Source organism: Lepidochelys kempii, chromosome 7 (assembly GCF_965140265.1).
Source record: "Lepidochelys kempii isolate rLepKem1 chromosome 7, rLepKem1.hap2, whole genome shotgun sequence".
Classification (NCBI taxonomy): Eukaryota; Metazoa; Chordata; order Testudines; family Cheloniidae; genus Lepidochelys; species Lepidochelys kempii.
Window position 1 is genome coordinate 28,772,789 of NC_133262.1, and position 20,559 is coordinate 28,793,347.

The 20,559-nt window shown below is 41.6% G+C and overlaps 1 long non-coding RNA gene across 1 annotated transcript in view; it reads left to right on the forward strand.

Annotated features, from left to right (window-relative positions):
• Positions 1–20,346, forward strand: part of LOC140915250 (uncharacterized) — a 44,149-nt gene extending 23,803 nt beyond the window's left edge. The window contains exon 3 of the long non-coding RNA XR_012160113.1: positions 20,079–20,346. This is a non-coding gene — a long non-coding RNA (uncharacterized lncRNA). The remainder of the gene's footprint in view (positions 1–20,078) is intronic.
• Positions 20,347–20,559: the final 213 nt, after the last annotated feature.

Below are 20,559 nucleotides of genomic sequence, written 5' to 3' on the forward strand. Positions count from 1 at the left end.
AGCCCGAGTCAGCTGACCCGGGCCAGCCACAGCCATGCAGCAGGTCTTTTATCACAATGTAGATGTACCCTAAGAGCTTTGCAGGATTCAGAATGATTAGACAATGAGAATTTATCCACAATTGTATTAACTATGCTAAAACTATATCAGATATACAAACCTTCATGCTTCAGGTCATATGCCTCCGAGCGAGGGGGGCAAGGAAAATCTTTTGCTCCGGGCAGGTTCTTCCATAGTTGTTATACTTCAGAGGAAAGTGCATTATATTGTCTATTGTAGGAGAATGAATACTGGATTAGGTAGACCACAATGGCCTGATGGTATTTCATTGGAAATGAAACCTACAGATGCCCTAGCTATGGCCTTTAACAGAGAACTTGTATTTATTATAGTAATTAACATTGACAATTATAAATGGAACAGACTGTTGAGATATTTTTCAGATATATCCAATTGCTTAAGTAAAAGATAAATTCTCTACAAAATCTCTGTAAACACCAAGGGAGACTGAATCACCCATTAAAATTAATGGGCCTCTATGTTTCTCTTCTGATCAGTTTATAACAGTGGCTGGAACCACAAACTTCAGAGCCAGATGTGAACTTCCCCAGAATTTGTGGGGATGGGTGCATGTTTGCACTGGGGTTTTATGCTGATTCATCTGTAGGTTATAACAGCAGTAATGACCTTGGTGCAGGGCATCTCCTGTAGACTAATGCCCAGCAGGCTTTCTTGGCCCATTGAGTCCTCCCAGATGGTCATTAATCCCCAGAAGTGTATTGCATCTCAGTTGTTACTGCTTAATTAACCCTATAATGGCTACACTTGTTATAGCTACAGCTTTTATTCTTACCCCCTGTTAGCTCTATTATAAACTATCTGATTCTGCAACAGGGCTTATTTTCCAAGAGGCACAGCAGATTATAATCTACCAATTACATCCCAATTACTGGAAACAAGACCCCTGTATAGTATAAATATGTAAAATGAAATTCTATTCAGCAGAGGACAGTGCAGTAACCATTTTTAAAATGACAGAGCTTTGATTTGTATTGGCACTCCAGTTCCTCTTAAAAAACTCCCTAGGAATCCATGATTATACTAAGAAAGTACCAGCTTTCAAAATGTCTCTTGTGAAGGCTCCCTTTGGGTGCCAGCCCTGGTTTGCTGAATGTTTGAGAGTATTTGACCTTCATGTGCCCACAACATTGAGACTTTGCGGATCTCAACCATCCTCAGATAGAGACTGCAAACAAAAGAAAGTCTGGAACAGAATTTTTTCTGAAACCCCTAGTGAATGAAGGGAAACATCTATAGGTGCAAAGGGAGGGAAATAGCTTGTCATAATACGTTAGCAAGTGAAAATGCAAACCACAGAAATTATATATTATGATACAAATATACATTAAAAATATTAAGATCGCACAGTCAAGCACTCAGAAGTTAGGAAATGCCACAGTTAGGTTGCCCATGCAACCTTAATTTGCCCCCCCTTGTGCGTATGCATTATGATAGTCTTTAATGACATGATCATACTATTTTTTCCACATGACCCTTTCCTCATTCAGTGTACAGGATGGATGGAGCTCACTTAATGAGGCAAGGAGAGATTAAAGTCAAAAGTATCCACTATTTTTAGGTGCGCAATTTGAGACACTTAGGACCTGATTTTTCTGAGTACTTAGCATTATACAGCACATCATATATTCAAAGCACATCTCTCATTGACTTCAGTTGCAGTTGTGAGTGCTTAGCATTTCTGCAAAACAGGCCCCAAGGTCTCAAGGCACACACCCAGAAAATCAGGAATACAGAGTTAGTGGCCACCTGTGGAAAATCTGATTTACATTTCTGGACTAGTATCACAGAGGAAGGGATAGAATCTAGTTCTCCAGAGCAGCATTCAATCTACCCATAAGAATACCCTTTCTTTTTCTGAAATCTGCTGCCTCATTCACCACACTTCCAATCACTTACTAAATTGCAGCCTGCACTTAGTGGTTCCTGCCCCTTAGTTGAGGGAGTGGGCCTTTAGTTTGGGGCAGGTCTAGACACACTTGTCTCAGTCCCATAGCACACATCTTCCAAACCTACAGCCATACCGGCCTGAAGGCACCTGATATCAGAAGCTAAAAAGTCCCAGCCTGGTGAGTACTTAGAAGGGAGACCACCTGGGAATCGTGAATGCTGTAGTCAGCACACACTTTCCACTTTCTGCCCCAAACAAAGCAGGGGTTCCACAGACAACAGCCTCCTGTACTACGCAACCCTGATTCATCCCCAGAGCAGGACCAGCTGGTGCAATGTATGCAGCAGCAGGTCTGTGGACAAAATAGTATGTGATCATGTACTTAAAAACTCTATCAGTGGGCCCATACACAAGGAGACCAAATAAAGGTTGCACCGGCTCTGAGTTTTGGTGTCTGCACCTGGCACAGCCTGTAGTTGCCCAGAGCTGTAGTTGCTGGGAAAGTCCTGCTCAGTCCCTGGCTGGAGCATGCCCCCTGCGGATGAAACATTTGGGGAATTTAGTTGCAAGTGTCTACTAGGCATGTGTGAACTGCACTTTTTCAAAAGCTTATAACTTGGCCAGATTTGTGTGGATTTCTACAGGGGCAGGAAAAGGTCCATCCCTGACACAAAGCCACCCGCTGCCAAATCTCAAGTCCCTGCTCCAAATCATGGGAGCCACAGAGCTTTTCAAATAAAAGGTTGCCAGAATTTAACATGGGCAAAACAATACTTTCCATTAGCTTTGATCTCAGAAACAGGAGAACCATTTTGACTGAAATTTTCCAAACCATTTTGAGCAGAGGCAGACACACAATATGGAAAATTTCAGCCTGACCAGTTAGAAGTTTGAAAAAGTTACAAGCAACCATTATAATGGGAAATATTGAGGAATCCTAATAATAGGCAGTGCTACCCACGCTGGCTATAACATATGGTGAGGGGGATAAATCATTTCTATAGGCTGGGAAGCTATTGAATGTTAAGAGCCTGTGAACATACTTAGAGGAGGTGGAGGGACTATCTTGGCTTCTACTCTACCCTGGAAAATTATAAGAACACAGTCAATTTGAAATCTAGGCCCCAGTTTTAGAAGCTAATTCATGCAGGTGGACCCTGAGGCGGATACAAATCAATTGCCAGGATCAGGAATTAAGAGCATGTGTTACCTCTGTATGAGACATATAAAGAAGGCCTGAAAGGTATTTTATTTTAAAGGTTTGTCTGTTTGTATTTAACATTAAAATGTCAGGTCCCATTTAAGCTTGCAAAACTGGGGAACCAGAGAAATGACCTGACGGGAGCCAAGACTCCCATCCAGAAGCGAGCTCCCTACAGGCAGACCCCTGCACCTGTATAGAGTTGCAGGTTCAGGGCCCAGAAGAGTGAAAAATAAGCAACTGAAATGTTAAGAGGGGTGGGCAATTTATAGCCAGATTTAAAACTCTTTGTTTTCAGCTTGATTTTTGCAAACAACCTATTTTTAATATATATATTATATTTTTTTCCAGATACAACAAATATACCAAACTACTAGAGTCTTCATAATACCCAAAGTAAATTAAGAGGGTTAGGATAAAGGGAGGGGGAGCACCATATCTATCTGCAGGGTCTATGTTAATTGTAGACCTCTAAAAAGTCAGCCCAAATAACTTTGAATTTTTCAGGCATTTTTTTCCCTGCAGAATGCCTGTTGTTTGTTAGCTCTGAGGTCAGCCATATCTCTGGGCCAGGCATCAATATTTGCTGTGGATCGACATTTCCATTTTTGCAGGATTCATTTTTTTAGTGACCAAAGTTGCACATTGGAACCATGCTGCTTTATTACCGTGTAATCTCCCTCAAGAATGTAACTTAAGTGGGAGGGCTCCAACATCCAATATCAAATTGGTCCTTGACCCACCTCATGCCAGTAATTTGCGATACGGGTCACTCCCAAAACACATGAGCAATCCTAACTGTGTCTGTATCAGCTCTTCTAACCGCTTGCACTATCTGAATTTGTGCAATAATTTGAAAACATCTGTATTGTCTCAAGACTGCTATGCAGTTGCTCACTCTGTTGCTCCCCCTGCAATTTAGAATGGTGTGGTCTTACAGGACCCTTTCTATAGATCACATAAGAGAGTGAGGCTAAAGGATTGACACAAGAGTGGGGGGTAAAGAATTGTGATCATTGCCTAGACTGAGATCACTAAGAACCCGAGACTGGAGTCTAGTTTCACAGCAAGCATTCGGTGCATCTTGTTGCAAAGAGGTTGCCTTTTCTCCCCTTTAAACTCAGGGTTTGGCTGCTGGTACTGCTGAAAGGTAGTAAATCGACTGTCTCTCAAGGAAAGAAGGATCAGGATTTAAGTGGCAGTATTCAAAGAAGGCCATGCAGACATCAGGCTTAACTTCACAGGCTACCCTAAAGTATTGTCTGTTAAGGGTGGTGCAGCTAAACTCCAAACTGGTTTTTAAAACCACAGTAATGGGAGCCATTGGTGCTAATTCATGATGACCTGACTCAACTCTTTGTGCAGCAGTTTGCCTAAGAGATGATTGGGGCACCACTCTCAGTCAACTGGCAGCTTCAAGGAAGATAGAGCTATAGGAGGTCTTCTTGAAAATCTGTGTAAAGACACCCAGAATACTTCAATGAGGAGCACTTTAGAAATGCATGTTATACGAGCAACAAACTGTTAAAAATGACACCTCATAAATCAGATTTTTTATTTGGTAGGGGGATAAAGAAAGTCTGTGATTAGTTGCAACCCTATACTTACCCTTACAGCAAGAGCATCTACAGCTGTGCCAATCTGTTCTGCTCTCACAAGCCACAATAAGCGTAATGAAATTGACAGTCTTTTTTGCTGAGCGTTAGCAGAGAGCTAGGAGAAACTTCCATTCCACCTGAAAGCTTGGCCTTTTCCACAATCATTCCAACTTAAGTTCTAAATTTTGTACATCAAGAGATTTTAGACATTCTGAAAAATATTTTTTTTTTCCACGGAACATTGTCTTTAGGCTCAGGGCTTAAAAATGCAGAATAGTTTTTAAAAATTGTTTTAAATGTACATTTTATTGGTGTATAAGTGACTAATTTGCTTAAATGTATTGCTTTAGCTTAAGTTTAAATTGGTTTGGATGTTCAGCAAATAAACAGGTTGTAGTTTAAAAGACGTTAATTTTAACTCTGTGCCTAAAACACCATGCTGAGTTCTCTATGCGGGTATTTGTGTGGGAGAAAAACTATGATAGTATATTAGTTGAGGCCAGTATTTCCAAAAGGGTTTATTAATTTTGTGTCACTAGGTGCCCAACTGGAGGTCAGTTTTTCAGACATGCTGCACTCCTGCAGCTCCCAACACAGAATACTTAGGAACAATTCACAAATCCAGATCCAGTTTAATCTCACACACACACACACTTCAGGGGAGTGATTCTTTTATTACTTACACCACTGTAAATTGGACTCTCTCTATGGAAATCAGTAGAGTTACACTGGTGTAAAAGAGAGAAAAATCAGACTGCAAGTGTTCAAACTACCCTTTATAACGTGGTGAAAAGGAAGCAAAAGAACCCTCTGTACTTTACAGATAATCAGGGCTGTCGATTAATCGGCGTTAACTCAAGCGATTAACTCAAAAAAATTAACTGCGATTAAAAAAATTAATCGCTATTAATCGCACTGTTAAATTTCAATTGGTATTCTATTGTTTATTAAATATTTTGGAAGTTTTTCTACATTTTCAAATATATTGATTTCTATTACAACATAGAATACAAAGTGTACAGTGCTCACTTTATAATGTTTTTATTACACATATTTGCACTGTAAAAATGATCAACAAAAGAAATAGTATTTTTCAATTCACCTCATACAAGTACTGTAGTGCAATCTCTATCATGAAAGTGTAAGTTACAAATGTAGATTTTTTTTGTTACATAACTGCTCTCAAAAACAAAATAATGTAAAACTTTAGAGCCTACAAGTCCACTCAGTCCTATTTCTTGTTCAGCCAATCGCTAAGAGAAACAAGTTTGTTTACATTTACAGGAGATAGTGCTGCCTGCTTCTTACTTACACTGTCACGTGAAAGTGAGAACAGGAGTTCGCATGGCACTTTGGTAGCTGGTGTTGCAAGGTATTTACGTGCCAGATATACTAAACATTCATATGCCCCTTCATGCTTCAGCCACCGTTCCAGAGGACCTGCTTCCATGCTGATGATGTTCGTTAAAAAAATAGTGCGTGAATTAAACTTGTGACTGAATTCCTTGGGGGAGAATTGTACGTCCCCTGCTCTGTTTTACCCGCATTCTGCCATATATTTCATGTTATAGCAGTCTCAGGTGATGACCTAGCACATGTTGTTCATTTTAAGAACGCTTTCACTGCAGATCTGACAAAATGCAAAGAAGGTACCAATGTGCAATTTCTAAAAACAGCTACAGCACTCAACCCAAGGTTTAAGAATCTGAAGGGCTGTCCAAAATCTGAGAGGGATGAGGTGTGGAGCATGCTTTCAAAAGTCTTAAAAAAGCAACACTCAGATGCGGAAGCTACAGAACCCAAACCACCAAAAAAGAAAATCAACTTCTGCTGGTGGCATCTGACTCAGATGATGAAAATGAACATACATTGGTCCGCTCTGCTTTGGATCATTATTGAGCAGAACCCATCATCAGTTTGGATGCATATCCTCTGGAATGGTGGTTGAAGCATGAAGGGACATATGAATCTTTAGCGCATCTGACACATAAATATCTTGCAACGCCGGTTACAACAGTGCCATGCAAATGCCTGTTCTCACTTGTAAACAAAAAGCGGGCACCATTATTTCCTGAAAATGTAACCAAACTTGTTTGTCTGAGCGATTGGCTGTAGTGGGACTGAGTGGACTTGTAGGCTCTAAAGTTTTACATTGTTTTATTTTTGAATGCAGTTATTGTTTGTTCATAATTCAACATTTGTAAGTTCAACTTTCATGATAAAGAGATTGGACTACAGTACTTGTATTAGGTGAATTGAAAATACTATTTCTTTTGTTTGTTACAATGCAAATATTTGTAATTAAAAATTAATAGAAAGTGAGCACTGCACACTTTGTATTCTGTGTTGTAATTGAAATCAATCTATTTGAAAATGTAGAAAACATCCAAAAATATTTAAATAAATGGTATTCTATTATTGTTTAACAGTGGATTAATCATGATTAATTTTTTAATTAATATCAAACTGACTGTCCACTAGAGGGAACTCTTATTCAATCTGAGTTAAGTATATTATGCAATACCATCCTTTGGAGCAAAAGGGAAATGTTACACAAGCCTCTGGCTAGAAAGGTTCCTTCTTCAGGTGCCATGTTACCTGCCTTCTTCACTTTCTCTGCCAGCCTGTAGGAACACGTCCAGTCAGAAGGGAGCAGCACACAAGTGTACTGAAGAGGAACGTAACTAAGAAGGTGGCCCCCACTTAACAGATTTCAACCTGCTATTAAGTTTTTGTTGTGACATTTTGTCATGGGAAGTAGATGCTGAGGGTCTCAAGAGAAAAGTGGTCATGCACATGACATGTTGGATGGGGAAAGACAAGGAGGGAGATAGATCAATGGAAACCGAATAGAAGATTATCGGGACTCTACCTTTGCTATTCTAATCAGGTTCTTATGCCACACTCATCACTATAATATCTGAGCACTGGCTACCTTTCCATTGTCTCCATCTTTCTCCCCTCCTCTGTCCAATTATCTCCTCTTCATTCCTTCCTTCCTCTTTCCCCATATTGAAAATAATTAAATAGTGTGTAAACACTTTCTTCTTCTGGTTCTTGATGATGCTCCCAGGCCCTTGGTCCCCATTCTGCTGAGTAGGGAGGCAGTTCTTTTCAGCAAATGACAGGAGAGGCTGCTTCTCAAACACAGCAGGATGCCAGCAACCTTGTAGCAGCATCTCTAATGGCCATAAGAAAGTTTGAGTTTAAGAAAAAGGATAGAACGCGCATAATGGTGTGAACGTCATGCTCACACTTCACAGCATTTCAGTGTTTGCATCACAGGTTTGTGGGTGAGCAACATATAGATTCTTAGAACAGGAACATGCAAAATGGCTCACAAGGCCCTACATAATCTTTCTCCCACCTTTGTTTTCTGCTCCCCTTTCCCCTTCTCTTCCCTATCCTTTGGCTTTAGAGCTTCAGCCAGTGGTTCTCAGCCCTTGGGCCTCTTGCGACCCAATCAGCACACAGCTGCTGCCCATGTGACATCCTCAGGGCCATACAGGTAATATATATTGTGTAGATAGATGCACAAGAGAGCAGCATATGTGGCCTGCAATGGTAAATACATTGAGAACCACTGGCTTCAGTCCATCTCTGCCTCCTACTCAGAATTATACTTTCTGTCATGCTGCCCTGACCTCTTCTGAACAATCTGTGTTCCTATACTTCAATTCCTTCCCCCACCCTTATAATCGCTCCTAAACCCACATCTCTTTGAACAATCCCTCTTCACTTTGTCTCTTCATTAGTCATCTCCACAGCCTCTCTTCCCTCAAAGGTGTCTGGTCTTGTCTAACTTCATTCCTAAATGCTTTGCTGCCAGGGATTCCAGGGACTGTGTCTTATTTTATGTATGAGAGATGATTAAATTAACACTGCACTTTATAAATGGTTTTTAATCACATCTTTGATACGTCAGCCAAAAGACTGTTGAATTAATGATGACCTAAAAAAAATTAATGACCTAAAAAAAAGAATTATTTGACAATTTTACCTTTAGTAACACGTTTTAATAAAGGTTATTTTTGTTCAAAACCTTCAATGAAAATAAGCCCCCTAACAACTGTGACATTTCAGGCTGGATTTCTTCTAGGAAAGAAAACTATGGTTGTGCAGGCAAGATGCTACATCAGGTTCATTATCATAAAATAATTTGACTGCTGCTAAAATAATATAGTTGATAGAAAGCATAATCCAAGTGAGATAGCAAGAGAGTAGCAAGCTCAAGACATCTACTACCTTTGTCACTGACACTGCTGTCTACCAAAGGTAACCTTGCTTTTACTGCTGCCTTTTCTGTAGTTAGAGGCAGATCAGTTACATGTTAAGAAAGCCTAAATTTACTATAGAGGAGATTCCAGTAATAGGCTGAAAATGTTACCCAGTGCTTTTTTAAGTACAGGAGCTAATAAAGGACTTTTGTATATCCTATTTAAGGTTACAAAGTATGGACAAGGCCATAGCATGCAGTGGGATATAAGGAATGTAAACATATAGGAGAAGATATCACAATAGGAATCTAATCAAGACAAGTTTTGTTGACAAAGCTGCAATGGGGAGATAGGGGCTAGATACTAGTACTTAAGGTCAGGCGAACATAGAGTAATTAGAAGAGAAGTTTGCCTGACAGACTATTAGGTGAAAGGAGGAAAGGGTATAAAGCAGAGGTGGGCAAACTTTTTGGCCCAAGGGCCACATCGGGATTGCAAAACATTATGGAGGGCCAGGTAGGGAAGGCTGTGCCTCCCCAAACAGCCTGGCTGCCGCCCCCCATCCATCCCCTTCCACTTCGCAACCCCTGACTGCCCCCCTCAAAACCCCCCACCCATCCAACCCCCCTGCTCCTGACCACCCCCTCCTGAGACCCCCTGCCCCAACCACCCCCCAGGACCCCACCCCCTATCTAAGCCCCCCTGCTCCTTGTCCCCTGACCACCCCAACCCCTATCTACACCCCTGCCCCCTGACAGGCCCCCCGGGACCCCCCCCATCCAACCCCCCCACTCCCTGTCTCCTGACCGCCCCCCATCCGATAGCCGCTTGTCCTCTGACTACCGCCTGGGACCTCCTGCTCCCCACTCCCCCTGCTCCCTTACCATGCCACTCAGAGCAGCAGGACAGGCTTGTTGGAAAGCCTGGGAGGTGGGCGGGCATAAGCCGCACTCCGCACGTGGCGGTGTGGCTGTGGGGGAGGGGGTACAGCGGGAGCGGGGTAGGGGGCAAGCCTCCCTGGCCAGGAGCTCAGGAGCTGGGCAGGACAGTCCCGCAGGCTGGATGTGGCCCACGGGCCATAGTTTGCCCACCTCTTGTATAAAGGAACAGAATAAAGGAAATGGTAGGTAACAAACTCCAACACCCTTAAGTCTAGCTGAGGTTTGCCAAAATTTCATCAAGAGCACAATGTGTCTGTCAAAAGGAAAAGAATGCAACATTTGATCAGCGTTTGCTCCCCACATCACACTGGTTCTACTAAGAATATTTTGCCATTCATTGTTAGTTTACCAGGACTGTAAATCATTTGTTAGTGCATGAGCTCTTGAACCAGAGGTGGTTGTGGGGTAGAGGTGTAATCTCTCATTAAGATTTCTTCAAGGGATACCTCACAAATCTCAGTTCTCTTTTTTTTCCCCTCCTAGTCCTTTTCTTTTCACTTTAAATCAGAGCATGAATGCCAGAAACAATAACAACAACATTGTCCAAAATGTTGCTGGTTTTTCATCAAATTTTTGAAAAATTAAAAAATCTCATCCAGTCTTACTCAAAGTGCAAACTGATTGCTGGCACGGAGAACCTGTCACAGTGATTTATGACCTTTATAGTGCCCTCCCTCACACTTGCATTCCAATAGCTCTAAAATTTCCTCTTTAATGCACTGTGGATGATGGGGGCGTGGGGGATTTAGCTACAATGTGCATGATTTAATTTGTGTCAAGGGGCCCTTCTACCTCCCTCCAGGCGGTCTGCTGAAAGAAGCTGTGGAGAAGGAAAGAGATATCAGTTATTTTGTATGAAAATTGTATGTATCTCAGTTTACCTGCTTATTATTATTCTGGCTGATTGCACGGAGTTAAATCAATGGAGGACATAAGGCAGGAACAAGCAGGAAATGAAACAATAATAGAAGGTCTCTCCAGGCAGAATTTCAGAATTCTTAAGAGAACAATGGGTGAGCTAGTCCGAGGGAAATCACTACTTGCCTATTGCCAGCCAGGTTAACAGGCGTATTTTCTGAAGGCCAGAGAGAGCCTAAGATTAAAAAAAACTACTATGCCGTTAAACCCTGGCCTAGAGACAAAAAGGAAAAGGAGCATGAGCTGGCAGCAGTGGCTTTGGGAGAGATGCTGGTGGGAGAGACACAGAGTGCGGGGGAGGGGGAGAGAGAAATTGCAAGAGCGGACTCTTTCTCTGCCTACTCAGATATATTATAGGCAGAGCCTGTGGCAGGGCCATGGAACTCAGGCAGGGGGTCTCCAGGATGTACCTGATACAGCTGGACTTGCCTAAGCATTGGGAGAGGTGATGAGCAGCATGCAAGCCCCAGGCCTGCGGGCCTGTTGTGGGTTTAACCCTTTCCCCGTGCTTGCTGTGTGCTTTTGGGTGAATGGGCAATATGTCTTTTTGGAAGGAGACATTTTGAGTCACTTTATTCAGCGGATGATCACAGGTGCAGCTCCTCCCTGAGCCTTCACACAGGCACTGCCCTCGAACCCCTCAACCCAAAGACCATTGTTCCCCTTCCCCAGTCATTCTAATGTCCTTATGCCCTGGCTTGTGTGTCCCATACTGCTTTATGGAGAGTGAATATGGACCGTCTCTCAGTCCTGGGGCATCTGTGTTTAAACAAAAAGCTATGTAAGACCCTGCAAAACTGATCAGCTTGTTCACTGAATCCAAGCAGTTAACCCACATAGGAGATGACTGTGCTAATACCTTTCTTCTCGCCTTTGTACTTACTATCCAGAAGGAAGCATATTTTGCTGCTGCTGAAATCCATTAACTTCCTTCTATTTCACAGTTGGGTGCTATTTTCCTCCAGGGGTAGAATCACAAAATAAACACACTTCAAATAATGAAAACTCTCTACCCCGTTAATGGCTTGAGGGGGAGATTTTCAAATCCTTTTTTGTACCTTTGAAAATCTTCCCCTTAGCACTCTTCAGGGGAGCTATGTTGATTTACAGCAGCTGAGAATTTGGTCCTATGTACCTTTTCTTATGAGGACTTGGGCTCATTGCCTAAAGAGTTACCTGCAGATAGTACAGTACAATAATGGAGAGAGGTGTACACTAGCACTGGCATGGATTCCCACTCCTTGCCCCCATTGTGAATGTGACATTACAGCTGCAGTTTTTCAGATGAGACATTTAAATCATTGTCCTGTCTATCTAGCTCTGGTGGAAATTAAAGGTCCCATGGTAGTTTTCAGCAATATGTGTTTACAGTGGTGAACGGAAAGGGCTCTGATTTTTGTCTGGGGTCACTAGGAGTACCACAATATAAATAATAATAGGTGGAAACTGCTGAGCCTTTATCAACATTCCTCACTATTGAACAGGATCTGATGTTTGCGAGTGAGCTATTGGTGAGCAGATAGTGACCTCTTTCCTCAGAGTTAATGTACAATTATTTATATAGAGCCATGGTGCTAGATACAAAATCTTTCCCTCCAAGAAATGCCTTGTCCTATACAGAAAGGAAGGTTGGTATGGTCTCTGCCCCAAAGCGCTGACACGCATTGAGTACCTAGCTAATGTCAAGTATTTTGGGATGCATTATTTGAGAGCTGCTATGAAACCAAGTTCTGACCTAGTTTGTGAAATTGGTTTAAAGACTTCAAGGTACAGAGAATCCTCCAGCAAGTGACCCGTGTCCCACGCTGCAGAGGAAGGCGAAAACCTCCCAGGGCCTCTGCCAATCGGCCCTGGAGGAAAATTCCTTCCCAACCGCAAATATAGCAATCAGCTAAACCCTGAGCATGTGGGCAAAACTCACAGGCCAGACACCCAGGAAAGAATTCTCTGTAGTAACTCTCCCACCCCATCTAACATCCCATCATAGACCACTGAGCATATTTACTACTAATAGTCAAAGATCAATTAATTGCCAAAATGAGGCTATCCCATCATACCATCCCCTCCATAAATTTATCAAGCTTAGTCTTGAAGCCAGATATGTCTTTTGCCCCCACTGCTCCCCTTGGAAGGCTGTTTCAGAATTTCACTCCTCTGATATTTAGAAACCTTCATCTAATTTCAAGTCAGCTTCCTGATGGCCAGTTTATATCCATTTGTTCTTGTGTCCACATTGGTACTGAGCTTAAATAATTCCTCTCCCTCCCTGGTATTTATCCCTCTGATATTTTATAGAGAGCAATCATATCTCCCCTCAGCCTTCCTTTGGTTAGGCTAAACCAAGCTCTTTGAGTCTCCTTTCATAAGACAGGTTTTCCATTCCTCGGATTATCCTACTAGCCCTTCTCTGTATCTGTTCCAGTTTGAATTCATCCTTCTTAAACATGGGAGACCAAAACTGCACACAATATTCCAGATGAGGTCTCACCAATGCCTTATATAACGGTACTAACACCTCCTTATCTCTACTGGAAATACCTCGCCTGATGCATCCCAAGACTGCATTAGCTTTTTTCACAGCCATATCACATTGGCAGCTCATAGTCATCCTGTGATCAACCAATACTCCGAGATCCTTCTCCTCCTGTGTTACTTCCAACTGATGAGTCCCCAGCTCATAACAGAAATTCTTGTTATTAATCCCTAAATGCATGACCTTGCACTTTTCACTATTAAATTTCATCCTATTACTATTACTCCAGTTTACAAGGTCATCCAGATCTTCCTGTATGATATCCCGGTCCTTCTCTGTATTGGCAATTCCCAGCTTTGTGTCATCCACAAACTTTATTAACAAAATCCCACTATTTGTGCCAACGTCAGTAATAAAAAGATTAAATAAGATTGGTCCCAAAACCGATCCTTGAGGAACTCCACTAGTAACCTCCCTCCAGCCTGAGAGATCACCTTTCAGTATGAGCCATTATAGTCTCCCCTTTAACCAGTTCCTTATCTACCTTTAAATTTTCATATGGATCCCCATCTTTTCCAATTTAATAATTCCCCATGTGGAACCATATCAAATGTCTTACTGAAATTGAGGTAAATTAGATCCGCTGCATTTCCTTTGTCTAAAAAATCCGTTACCTTCTCAAAGAAGGAGATCAGGTTGATTTGGCATGATCTACGTTTTGTAAAACCATGTTGTATTTTGTCCCAATTACCATTGACCTCAATGTCCTTAACTACTTCCTCCTTCAAAATTTTTTCCAAGACCTTGCATACTACAGATGTCAAACTAACAGGCCTGTAGTTACCTGGATCACTTTTTTTTCCTTTCTGAAAAATAGGAACTATGTTAGCAATTCTCCAGTCATACAGTAGAACCCCTGAGTTTTCAGATTCATAAAACACTCTTGCAAATGGACTTGCAATTTCATGTGCCAGTTCCTTTAATATTCTTGGATGAAGATTATCTGGGCCCCCCGATTTAGTCCCATTAAGCTGTTCGAGTTTCGCTTCTACCTCAGATGTGGTAATATCTACCTCCATATTTCCATTCCCATTTGTCATCCTGCCATTATCCCTGAGCTCCTCATTAGCCTCATTAAAGACTGAGGCAAAGTATTTGTTTAGATATTGGGCCATGCCTAGATTATCCTTAACCTCCACTCCATTCTCAGTGTTTAGCAGTCACACTTCTTCCTTCTTTGTTTTATTCTCATTTATGTGGCTATAAAACCTGTTACTATTGGTTTTAATTCCCTTTGCAAGGTCCAACTCCACATGACTTTTGGCCTTTCTCACTTTATCCCTACATGTTCTGACCTCAGTAAGGTAGCTTTCCTTGCTGATCCCTCCCATCTTCCATTCCTTATAGGCTTTCTGCTTTTTCTTAATCACCTCTCTGAGATGTTTGCTCAACAACTCCTGCCTGTGAATTTTTTCCCCTTTTTTGGGATGCAGGCTTCTGATAGTTTCTGCAACTTTGACCTGAAGTAATTCCAGGCCTCCTCCACCTTTAGATCCACAAGTTCTTCAGTTCAATCCACTTCCCTAACTAATTTCCTTAATTTTTTAAAGTTAGCCCTTTTGAAATCAAAAACCCTAGTCACAGATCTATATTTGTTTATCCTTCCATTTAGTTTGAACTGAATTAGCTCATGATAGCTCGAACCAAGGTTGTCCCTACAACCATTTCTTCTATGAGGTCCTCACTGCTCACCAAAACCAAATCTATAATGGCATCCCCTCTTGTTGGTTCAGCAACTACTTGGTGAAGGAATCCATCAGCTATCGCATCCAGGAAAATCTGAGCCCTATTATTATTACTAGCACTTGTCCTCCAGTCTATATCTGGGAAGTTAATGTCTCCCATGATCACACAATTCCCATTAGTATTTACTTCATTAAAAACATTAAAGAGGTCTCTATCCATATCCAAATCAGATCCTAGTGGTCTATAGCAGTGGTTCTCAAAGCTGGTCCGCTGCTTATTCAGGGAAAGCCCCTGGCGGGCCAGACTGGTTTGTTTACCTGCCGTGTCCGCAGGTTTGGCCGATCGTGGCTCCCGCTGGCCATGGTTCACCGCTCCAGGCCAATGGGGGCTGTGGGAAGGGCGGCCAGCAAGACGGAATTGGCCGCCCAAGACCAAATTGTGTCTTCCTAGGCATTCCCTAATTTACTTACATATCTAGGGTTTCAGATAAGCAATCTCTAGGTATGGTCTTATAGAATTTCATACCTGGCTTAAAGCTTCTCCCAGCATAACTGCTGCCTTGTTCCCCTCTTCCCCAGAGAACCACAACACACAGACAAAGGGAAGTTTTTTCCCAATTTAAAAAATTCTAGCCCTCCCATTGGCTCTTTTGGTCAGGTGCCCACTCCTTTCCCTTTACCTGTGGGCTTGTTAACCCTTTCAGGTAAAGCAAGTAGAGAACAACTACCAAGAGGGATTCTATAACTAACGGGCTGGCTGGGTGTCCACAAAAGGGAGCTATCCCTCCTCTCATTTACCACACCGTTCCTGAAAACTTCCTCTATATAGGCAAAATAGGTATAATAAAACTTAGCCTCAAATGGGTGTTGTGTGGCTTTGAGAGCCTTAGCTAGAAGATGTTACACAAATGCAAAGCATTCTTTTTATTAAGTCATTTCTTTTCAAAGCCTTTTTTCTTTCAACGACCAGCATTCCTGGAGTTATACACCAGAAAGCAGCTCCACAAAATTCTGACTCATCTTTTCCAAAGCAGGCAGCATTGGAAAATATACTTAATTACAATTCACAAAAATAGATTCCTTATACAATGGAAAAGGAATCCTCCACACTTTTTAATGGAGAAAGACCCTTGTGACCAGACAAAATGGACTATACAGTGAAGCAAAATATATATCAAATGCTGTCAACCGCACAAAATAAATATACTGAAAAGAAAACATTCTCTAATCTTTCACTTACTTTAATTTTATGTGCCCCTTATAATAGTAGAAGTTACATTTTCAGACAGACAGTACTTTTTAAGTTGATGGTGTGCCTTTAAATTAAAAGCCAATATAGCTAGAATGAGCGTGTTTTTTTCTGAGAAGAGTCAGAGTGGAAAGCATCTTCACTGGGTCAGGAGAAGCATTAAGGATCCCTGTGCAAAGACAGTTCCAGCTAATCTGAATTGCAATAGGAATCTTGATGCTGCAGATACTTAGGTGAGTAATTTTACTCATGTGAAGTCCCTTTGAAGTTATTAAACTGCATAAGGGTTGCAGGAACTGGCCAATGGTTTGGCTAGCCTGCATGGGTATGGCCGAGCAGTTTTAGGTCGATGCTTCTAGTCTAAATTTCACTCTGTCTAGTCCCAGCTATCTACTGTCTTCCCTACTGAGGCTAGAACAGATTTTAAATAATGATTTGCCCTCCCAAATTGTTAGAAACTGGTTTATTTCTTTTTTAAATGTTGATTTCTCTTGCACTATAATTACATCAAAAACAAAAATCCATTGCATTCTTGCAGCTCTTATAAAGGAGTTACTTGGTCAGATGGATGAATAAAACACATGGTGAAAGCACATCTGCCCTTATGGCAACAGGCAGACTGACTCTGTCCCCATGGGACAAATAACTAATGACCCGGACTGTTATGCTAATGTGGCGTAAGTGTGAAAATGATAAATAGACAGCAATGTTCTGATTAACACCAAGGTTACCAGAGGCTACATCTTCCAACAGCAGGCACCAGGGTTACAGCTTGTTCTCTTCAGGCGCCAGCATGCAACTTCTTGCAATGCTACAGCTGTTCTACAGCAGTAGCACTTTCATAACCACCTGTAACAGATAGAAACAAAGCTGACCGGCCCACAACAATCTGAGGATGTATGAACCCTTGCAGTGAGTCATGAACATATGAGTTGGGGTGTGAACAAAAAGAACTGTCTTTAGGCACTGCCCCACAAGATGGAACATGAATATTGACTGTTATTATGCTCAATTTTACATGCGCATGGGAGTTTCAATGCTCCTTTGCATTGATTAGATAAAGAGAGGGAGGGGTCATTTGCATGGAGCAGAGGGAAAGAACATGACTGTAGATTGGACAGTAAACCAGTAAGAAGAGAAAACAGACCAAAGCCAAGATTTCAAAGTGACTAGTGATTTTGGGTGCACAACCAAACAGCTACCTTCTGAAAACCAGGTTCCTTTGAGGTGACCAAGTTAGTTAGGCACCCCAAATCACAGATCATTTAAAAAAAAATCTGCATCTGGAGTCTTTGTAGTGATTAACATGCTGATGTTGGTGCTTAGATACCACTGTGATGGGCACCTTAGAGAGAGAGAGCAGATTCACTCCAGATTATTTAGAACAAATGATCCTTTCCCTGTGGCCTAATTTTATTTTTGTTTTTTGAGTGTCTTTATGGAATAGTGATAGAAGCTGCACTCATCTTGCTCCTCAATGGCACGCTTGAGCCATTGTTATTATTTATGGTTTGTATTACTGTTGTACCTAGGAGCTCCAGTCATGCACCAGAACCCCAGTGTGCTAGACGCTGTACAAACACAGAACAAAAAGACCCCCAAGGAATTTACAGTGTGACAGCAGTAGCACCGATTTGTTGTGTTTATTGCGGAATTCTAGCATGCCGCAAGAGAAGACACAGTATGGAAAAGATCTTATGGAGACGGGAAGAAATGAAAGTGGAACAGCAAAGCACATGGCTTTTAGTGAAGCATTAATAAATGCTAAATACTTTGCTCTAAAAATTAACACTCAGAACGGCTTTGAGGAAAGACAACAACAAAATTAGATGCAATAAACTAACATGCACTCCGTGTGCCTTTGTCAAATGTAATTATCTGGCTGAGCTGGGGCATGTATAGAATATTTGGATCATAGGTGCATTTGGAAATAATTAGGGAGTATGCTGATGATTATATTCTTGGCGTCACATGTGACTTGCAGGCTGTCGCTTATGGTATTGCTTTTTGTCTGTGTGCCTTTATTGTAGTAATGGGCTATAATTTCCATGTAATGTGCAATCATTAGCTGCTGTAAGTACATTAGACATTCCAGGATAAGAACCTTTTAACATTTCTTTTTGCATGTGTCATATATGGAATGACAGTAGCCATATAATAATGCGTGTTTGGCTCATGACAGCTGGGCAGGGTGATGTGGTGTGTTGGACTTATGGGGGTGAAGGAATCCATGATAGCTATAGAAGATGATGGCAATAACATGACTGCCAGTTGCTGCCTTCCAGCCCATGCCCTGCAAAAACAAAAACACGCCTCTTCAGATAAAATGCTAGATGTCGCCTATCGTTTTGACAGCCCATTATATGTCCTGCCACTGAAAGACGGGAAAAGTCTCATTCCACTTTCATATGCCTCTTACCCTGTGGCTATTCTATTTGAACACCACTAACGATATACATTGTGCTCAGGTTGAACAATGAGTACACTTGTAATATTTCTATACCTTCCACTCTACTGAAGCTTTAACTACTGCATCCTTTCTTTGCATAGATTGGCAATTTTCTCTTATAAGACATTCACATTTTAGTCTAATTGCTTGGTAAATTGCACGCCTAAGCAGTGCTGCTTGTATTGAAAACATTTTTCCACACAGTGCTGGGAATACAGCTCTAATGGTGTTCCATTCTCTTTTCAGTTGACACTGAATATATTTCCAAGACCCTATCATTTTATACGGCTATTAAATAAGATTTTAAAACATTCTATTCCTTTTTTTAAGGCCAAAGTTGACTAATTGGCTAGACAAGCTTTTATTATACTGCAGATAATGCAACAAGCAATTGTAGGCCAACTAAGCACCCCCTATCCTCTGCAGTGGAGGAAAAAAGGTCCATGACTTGGCTCAGTGACGATCTAGTGGAGATGCACTGCTGCTTTTATGCTGTTTCCAGGCCCAGATTATGACTTGCCAGTGTTGCACCATGAACAGAAGGGAGGCTTGAGAGGTATATGCAGGAAGACTCACTGAGAAGCTGAACTGAAGCTGATTACAATAATACTGAAACAGTCACTCACAAGGATTGTCTACGTGAGAAAGTTGCATGGATATAAAACTTAAATCAGCTTCTTGATTGACATCGTTAAACCAGTGCAAAAGGGTGTGAGGATATTCTGATTTTGTAATAAGGTCTGGCCTAAACTTAAATTTTTTGCCTGCATAGCTATATTGGTTAGGAGTATGAAAACAACCACATCCCAAAATGGCATAGCTATGCTGGCAAAAAACCACAGAATAAATTCAGATATACCAATGTCCACCAGCCTTTTGCACCAGTTTAACGAGATCATTAAATTCACACCATAAATTATACTGATGCATTTTCTCATGTAGATGAGCCTACAGTGACCTCTCCTGTTGCCCCTCAATCTTCCTGGGATGTGCAAAGCCCTTCTGAACATTGATTTGTCCTGAATCCCTTTGGAGGGGCTCCTCTGACTATCTAAGAGTTTATCCAGTAAAGTTAGAGTGCCTCAAGGTATTAAAGATTGCTGTACTGAACTGAGAAGCTGTGTCCAGTGTCCTCTCACTGGTTGTATCCTTCTGAGCACATACATATGACTTTTCATAGCAGAACAGGCCAACATGAAGAACAGGATCCCACCTCCAGCAGTGACCTGCATCTAATGTTCCAAATGAAGCTGAACTCTCCTGCCATGTAACTTTTTTAATTCCCTTTTTGTTAATTTACTTTTTTATTTTTTTATAGCACTTGTCAGCACCACAATGAGGATCTTCACTTACAAAGAACACAGATATGGTCTACATGTGCTCTCCCCAACAGGAAGTGACACAGATACTAAAACACCCACCCCCCCAAGCTGTGACCAGCAATCCTGGGCAAACCAAATGATAGCGTACACTGCAAAACACCTGATGCAGCACAGTCATTTGTGCACAAGTCATCCCTTGTGACATCTGAGTCATCTTCACTTCCTATGATACAGTTAAAAACGATTAGCATTTTTCATCTACAATGATGGGTGAGCTTATTATCCCTCACCATGCAGCTGGGGAGGCTGAGGCCTGTATAAGTTAAGGGACTTGCCAAAGTCAGTGACAGAGCCAGGATGACGGGGAAAAAAGGTCTGCATTTGGCTGGGAACTTTTATTAAGGCTCACTAACTGACATGGTTTCAGGACAGAGTAAGAAAAAACACAGCTATCGTGAGACTGACCACAATAATCTT